The sequence below is a fragment of the Apis mellifera genome, linkage group LG13 (assembly GCF_003254395.2).
Source record: "Apis mellifera strain DH4 linkage group LG13, Amel_HAv3.1, whole genome shotgun sequence".
Lineage (NCBI taxonomy): Eukaryota > Metazoa > Arthropoda > Insecta > Hymenoptera > Apidae > Apis > Apis mellifera.
In genome coordinates, this window is record NC_037650.1 from 10015766 (window position 1) to 10024019 (window position 8254).

Consider the following 8254-nt stretch of genomic DNA (forward strand, 5'->3'; position numbering starts at 1 on the left):
ATATTTTGGGAGAACACCACGCGGCCGAGCTGGTCATGTACCGCCGTGGGCAACAATATTCATAACTAATAGATCGCCGGCCCGTGGGTGACAGAGCAATACGTCCTGCGTTTCGATGTTCCCGGCTCAGAGAGATCGAGCGAGCTCGCGCGCGCGCGCGCGCGGGGTCGTGGCCGGATCCGTCGCTTGGTCAGGTCCGCTTTACACGGGCCGAACATTCCGGGAAGTCCGCCACGAACGACCATAAACAAACCGATAGCCCTCTTTCTAACTTGCCCGTCTTTTTCCCCATTCTCGACCCATTTTTTTTCTTTTTTTTTTTTTTTTCCTTTTCATCTTCCGATTCCTCTCTAATTTTTCGCGTCTCACACTTCTCTCACACTTTTTTTTATCGTTATTTTACTTGGCGATTTTTTTCCAAGAAGAGAATTTCCCTCAATTTTTTTCTTTCTTTTAACGATTTTAATAAGAATATGCTCTGCCATTTCTTAGATTCTAGTTTTATTCAGGAAGTAGAGTACGAATTCTTTTTCGATATTATGCTATGATTAATTAGAGAAGAGTTTAAAAATATCAAATTTGTGATAATATACTTTCTGCTATTTCTTAAATTCTATTTTTATCTAGGAAATAAATATTTTTTTCAATATTATGCTATGATTAATTAGAGAAAAGTTTAAAAATATCAAATTCGTGGTAATATACTTTGGTTCTATTATTTCTTAGATTTATTATTTCTTTCTATTTTTATCTAGGAAATAAATATGGTACGAATTCTTTTTCAATATCACGCTAAAATTAATTAGAGAAGAATTTAAAAATATCAAATTCGCGATAATATACTTTCATTTCTTAGATTCTATTTTCTTTATTTTCTATTTCCAGGAAATAGATATGGTATGAATTCTTTTTCAATATCATGCTACGATTAATTAGAGAAGAGTTTAAAAATATCAAATTCGTGGTAATATGCTTTCGTTCTATTATTTCTCAGATTCTATTTTTATCTAGAAAATAGATATGGTACGAATTCTTTTTTAATATCATGCTAAAATTAATTAGAGAAGATAATATACTTTCATTTCTTAGATTCTATTTTTATCAAAATAGTTACGAAAAATATGGTACGAATATTTTTTCAATATCATGCTAGGATTAATTAAAGAAGAATTTAAAAATATCAAATTCGTGATAATATAATATACTTTAATTCCTTAGATTCTATTTTTATCAAGGAAATAGATATGGTATGAATTCTTTTTCAATATCAATTAATTATTTAAAATTTAAAAATATCAAATTTATGATAATATATTTTCGTTGTTCACGAGAAAAGGAAGGGAACAAAAGTAAATGGAAGAGAATGAGATAGAAGATACGAAAGTATGACGAAGACATCGTTGTTTGTATGGAACGAAATATTTATAGGCCTGCGAAATTGACGATCCATTTTGATAAATTTTAAATTCCTTTTATTCCATCCACCGTCACTCACAAACCTGCAAACTATTAATTACGAGCATAATTGCCTATGGCGCTACACGATCGGCGACCGCATGGTGTTCTTCCAAAAATATGAAGGCGGGATCCTTTACGCCACCTCTCCCATACACGTAATTATATTTGTTCCAAAATATCAAGCCAATATACCTTCAATAGCCTACCTGATGATGAAAAGATATACTTGATCAAAATTTGCCATTTTGATTAGAAAATTTAATATTAATTCTCGAACAATTTTTAGAAAAAAAATAACTTGTATTGTGCGCCGGCACAACGATACGTAAGAAAAAGAAAACGAAAAAGGAAAGGTCCGTTGTTTAAGACCCAATAACTTATCTTTTTTCTTGGCTATCATCAACACAACCACAATTCTTTTTAACCACACAGAACAAACTAATGCAATGTTACGCTTTGGCAACCACAAAAGCGATAAATCTGAACACTGCGGTTACGTTAAACCGCCACGAAAGTCATTGTCACGGCCACCACCCCTAAAAGGGCAGCGCATACAATTCCCCCTTCCCTCCTCTTCGCCTCGAATTTAGAATAATTGTTTCATCAAGCGCGTAATTGCCGTTTCGTCTGCCCATAGTCGAAAAAATCCTTTACCTACTGCCAAAAAGTGCATCCCCCGAGGACAAATTCCGTGGCGTGGCCGTTTACGATCTTGACGGCCGGTTAAATTACCGAGCCCCCCTCTTACCTGTGACCCCCGAAATAGCCCTATGTCCTGACCTCTGACCCCCTGCTACCCGTGACTCGCTCGCCTCCACGCCCTGCCGAAACATCGATAGGTGATCGGAATTTCTTCGAATAGTTAGAACCCCTATTATCCGCATTCCTGCGCCCTCAGCGTTACTCGAGTGCTTTCTCGAGAACCCCTCTCTATTCCCTCTCTCTCTCTCTCTCTCTTCGTAGACTCGATGGTAAGATTTCTTCTTTCAAAAAATTTAAATTATATCCAATCGATCCAACTTGCTTCCATTAAATATTCCATCAAATTCGAAAGTCGCCCTCAACGTTACTCGAGTGCTTTCTCGAGAACCCCTCTCTATTCCCTCTCTCTCTTTCTCTCTCTTCGTAGACTCGATGGTAACGCTTCTTCTTTCAAAAAATTTCTAAATTATATCCAATCGATCCAACTTGCTTCCATTAAATATTCCACCAAACTCGAAACTCGACATATATATATACATATATATTTAATAAGTTGAGGTTTCGACAATTTCCAACCATCCCTCGTCTGTGTATCCCTCCCTTGGTCCGGAATCTGCGAGGATCATCGCTTTGGAGGATGATCGATCCTCTTTCGTGTCACCGTCGCTCGTCAGACAGCGGAACGAAAACGAAGGAGAGGAGGAGGAGTGAACGCGGGCCCCGTTAGTAGTGGGAGGATGAAGAAAAAGAAAGGATATACACGTTGGCGGCGTCAGAGGACCCTGAAGAATCGGTGGAGAGAGAGAGGCTATGGAAGAAGGAGCAGACGAAGAAGAAGAAGAAGAAGAAGACGAAGACGAAGGGAAGGGTGGAGGGGTTCGAGGGGGCGGAGGAGGAGCGGTGAGCGCGGGTCGCCATTAAGCGGACCCCCTGCCGCGTGGCCCGCGGCAACCCTTCACAAAAAACTGTAATTGGAAATACTTTTCCTCCTTTTTTCCTGAAATAATTTATGAATCTTCCACCGGTCGGCCAAGGCGAGGGCTGTGGCTGCTTCCACCGGACTCGGTTCCCTCCGAGTGCCTCGGACCTCGAGGAACCGTTCGAGGTTGAAGGAAATATCACAAACGCTGTCCATCTCCCTCTCCTGCGACTCCATCCACCCCTTCGGTGGAGGATGATGCGAGGCGAGGATGTGGCGCGAGCCGACGTTTCGGCTGCGTTGCCCACGATGATGAGAACGTTCTTCTTCTTCTTCTTCTTCTTCTTCTTCTTCGTTGGTCGAGATCGTGGCAAAAGGAGGTGAAGGACAGGTGAGGGATAGGAGAGAAAAGGTGATCGCGGTTCTTCTTCTTGCTGCGGGGTCCACGCCGACACCCTGCCGAGACAGGATTCCATCGAATCTTGTGTCTCTTTCTTCTCAGTTTCGTAGCTTTCTCTTTCTCTTTTTCTTTTTTTGGTTTTGCCTCGAAAAAGCAAAGTTCGCAGCGTCATTTGGACGTTGTCGTTGAATGATCGAACGATGATGATGATGCCATCTTACGTACAGTAAAGAGTAAAGTTCGAGACTTTTAAAGGGAATTAAATCGTATCGTGGAATTTTAAGCTATTTTAATAAAATTGTCAAAAGATTGGAGTAAATTCCAATAACGAAACCTGAAACGGTAATCACGATTCTATTCATTCTATTCGAGATTAACTACGTTCCATCCAAACTCTATCTCGTCACGATAACAGCTATTTTAAATCAAAAGTTTCCTTCTTACCTTTTTCAAAGAATGAAGCAAATCGTTTGATTTAAACGAAGAAGAAAATATCCTGTTCCTCGATCGTCCATTTTAATCCATCAGAAGAATTAATAGAAAAAAACGATGCATTCAGTTTCTATGAAAGAAGAAAGAACGAGATGTGTAATTCTTCGAAAACTAAATCTAAAAATTACACTTTATATCCAACTTCGTCGCAAGACTTAAGCACAATTCTCAGAAAATAATCAATCCAACGAAGAATCGAAGAGAAAAACTTGAAAACTTCACTCTTACTTTTACATTTCCATCCTTATTACTCCTAATAATTCGTGTCTTCTTCCACGATCCATTCCTGAGAAGAATCGATGGAAAAGAAGGAAGGAAGGAAGGAAGGAAGGAGCGCCAAGTTCTGAACCTGTGGAAACCGTCGCGGTCAGAAGCAGGCGAAAGGATGGCGCGTACCGTGGTCAGGGTACGGGGGGAGGCGAAAGGTGGCCTCCTGTTATTTCGTTGGCGGGGACACCCCGCTGCGCGAGGGTGGAGGTGAGCCCTCTTTAGAGTATTACGAGGATCTTTACGGCAGCCTTCGGATGCCGTTATCAATTTGGGTGATTCTCAGGATTTATAATGAAGACGCAATGCCCGCTCCGCCCCTCCCCTCCTGGCCGCTTCAACAGGTAAAGAGCTCTCTCTCTCTCTCTCTCTCGATTTCTCGTCATCGCGAGGCCCCGATCGAGGCCAATCGGTGGGCCCGGCCTGCGGTTTCGTGTTAGTAATTACACCGGCCCGCCACCCAGGACGCGGGATATCAGATTTGGCGAAGACAATGCCGATAATGCGCGGATAATGAGCGGAATAGCAGGAGGGAAGGTACAAATTCCCTCTCGCCCCTGCTTCTTATCCCCTCTGATAAAATAACGGGGCCGGATGAAGACGAAATTTCATACGAAAATTCACCAGCAAATTCACTCGCCTCATACAATCCTTTCGAACGATCGAAATCTCATAAACCAGGATCGGTTCATTCGGATGCAATCAGATTTCAACGGTTCGATAACGAGGATGGGGGATAGAAGGCAGAGGAGGTCGGTTCCTCTCGGTTCCTCTCCGAAGAAGAGCGAGTGGAGAGAGTCCCCCGCGGGAATGAGACACGACAGGTCGTCGGACGACCCTACGCCGCGACCTCTATGCATCTAAATTGGCTGCGCCCCCATTCGTCATGCAGCGGCTCTCGCTTCCCCCATTGATCCCACCTCGTGGGAAGTGGTATCGTCCTTTTTGCATCTCCCTTCGTTCTTTCGAACGGTACACCCTGGAGATCGTCCGTGCTCGTGCCCTCCTTCAATGAGATCCGGCCGTTCCTTGTCCTCGCAATGGAGGAAACGAAGAATTCGATTGGAGAAGGCGAGCGTTTTTGCTTAGCTCGATTCTCAGTGGAGGGAATCAATGAGACATTGTAAGGATTAATCGACTAGCGTTTGTGATAAGATGAAAATAATTAGGATATCGGACGATGAAACGTCTGGTATAATGACAAAGCCTTCTTCAACCCCCCTAAAAGGAAGGATCCAACCGATCTAACAGCGACTGTCAGAATTCCCTTGTCTCCCGTTCCGACTTACTAGACACGGTTTGATCTGCGAGAGGCCCATTGTGTTACGTTTAACCAAAGACAAGGTGTTTCGTTCCTCGCCGGGCTGACAAAAGGCAGCACCGGCACAACAAAGGGGCGCGGCGGCGGATCGAAGAGTAGGAAGAGCAGCGCGTTGGACCAGCGCGACGACGAGAAAAGAAAAGAAAAGAAAAGAAAGGGAAAGAAAGGGAAGGAGCAATCTTCTTCCCTCCCTCTTCACCCTTCTTCCCCTTCATCTTTTCCATTCCACGCGCCTCACCCCCCCTCTTTCCCTCCTCCTCTTCTTCCCCCTCGCTAGATGTCACTTATTAATTCTTCCATTCTCTCGGAGGCAGCAAAATGAATAGCGGGAGCTGAACTGAAGCCAAGAAGGGAGAGAACCCCGCCCCGCCCCCTCCCGATGGAATCGGCCGCGCCGCTGGCGGAATTCTTTCGGTGAGAAAAGACAGAAGAAGGTGGACAGGAACGAGACGTATCCCGCAGGACAGCCGGTGGAAAGGTCAAAGGATCCACCGGCTACCTGGATCCCCGATCTCCACTCCACGCAAACGTCGTCTCTAGGTAGTGGATAGGTGTACCGATGTGTACCCACTCTTTCTCTCCTGCCCTCGCCTCCTTTTCAGCGATCCCACTGCCACGATTAATAACATCCCCCTCCCCTTCCCTCTTACGTATATTCCCTCCTTTCTTCGTCCTTTTTTCCATCTTTTTCCATCGGGGAGGAGGGGCTTTTTTTTCGAAGCGAACGGATGAAACGAAGGAGGAAGCTGCCGTTTAAGGAAAACCACAAATTTTCGAGGCGAGCACACGCGCGCTGAGAGAGAATGTGAGGATCTTCTCTGCGTGTATGTACATATATATGTGCCTGAGTGTGCGTTTGTATCGTGCACGATGGCGGAGGAGGACCGTTCGAGGACCCCCGCTGATCAACTTTGAAGAATCCCTCGACTCGGTACTCATCGTCTCTCGGATGCGCCTTCTAGCGTTTGATGTATGGATTTTCGCGAGGAATGACGTCATAGGAAGCTGGAAACCGTAAATATCGATAATACGCACATTGACGCATTTCTTTCCCTTTCGAGGAATACTGGAATACTTGTCAGCCTGTTCGATGAGAAATAATTTATCCCCGATGATGCAACCACCCCGTTCCCTCTTTTAATCTCCCTCTCTTAACTAACTTAACCCGTTCACCTGTCTTCAGGCTAACAGGTCCCCCTTAAATCTCCGAACGAGCAACATTTTCTCGGTTTCCTTTCGCACAAAAGGTGTGACGCGTATAAAGATTTACGATATTATTCATTACTTATTTCGAGAAAGAATGAAGGAGGAGGAGGAGGAATGAAAAAGAAAAGGAGGAAGAAAGGAAGGAAGGAACGAAATATATATCTCTTTCGCCACTTTGGACGCGTAGCAGCCGAGTAGCAGCGAGCATAATCGAGAAGCAGGTAGTCGTATATATATCGGGCCTGGGATGAGTAATATCGCGGGGGCCCCTCGTGTCCGTGGAAAAGACGCGTGCAGACGGGGGGAGGGGGCGAGGGTGTCGCGACATCCCGCTGGGCGCTGATGGGGCCCAGGGGCCCTAGGGTCCCGGGTGCACGATTTCGGTAATTAGCTTTTTTCGTTCGGTGCCAATTACGGAAGAGGCGGGTGATTTACATAAGAGCTCGCAGGATTGTTCGATTGTTCGGCCGAGATTCGGTTCTATAACGAAGCTCTCAGCTTTCTCGGTGACGGATGTCTCTGGGATACCTGAAGGAATTAGTTTATAGAATGCCGCGGGTTAAAGGGGCTCCTTGATGTCTTTTAACGAATGTTTCGTGATGGTGGTGATGGTAGTGGTGGTGGTGGTTGGTTTGGAAGGCTGGTTTCGAGATGAATCGGATCGATTTCGGGTTATTTTTCTTCTGGCCCCGGGGTTCAGGTGTCTCTTTCACGATTAACAAGTGCTTAGGTGTCATTGATCATCGAGGAATAGCGTGGACGTGTTCAAGGGATGAAGGGAGTAAAGTGGAAAATAAATATTTTTGTTAGAATTCTTAAATTGTAATTATTAAAAGTTTATATAATAGGTTATTTGTTAACTCGATTGTTTTGAAATAATTAAATACTTATATTTTAATAATATTAATCAAATAATAATCACGAAAGTAAATGAGCTAAATCTCATATCGTGTCTTTTGTTTAAATAAAATTATCAATATAAACAAATTTATTAATATCTAGTTTTTTAAAAAATAATTGTAATTTAGATACCAAATTATTTAATGAAATTAATTTTAATATAATTATATGTTAAAAATTTATGGGATAAATTTAGTTAAATTAAATTACTAATTAAATTTTATTTCTAACTAAAATGTATCATTATTCGTAAAAAAAATATATTGTTGTTATTCGATTGTTGAAAAATAAATAAAGATACATTTCTGATTAAAAATATTATTAAAATAGATGTTTAACAACTTTCTTCAACGACTTTCTTCAATTAATTTATTATTCAAATCATATTAGCCACTTATAACAAAATTTTTCAACTTTGCTACTTTTTCAACTCTGCTTAAATTATGAGAAAACGCTTCGATACATCTTAAACTCGAGGAGATTAACGATATGCTAGAACAACAGCCTTATATCACAAAAATCAAAAAAAGAAAGCATCCCGATTTAAACCGGGACCGTCCATCAAACCGTTCGAAATGTTTCTTCCTTC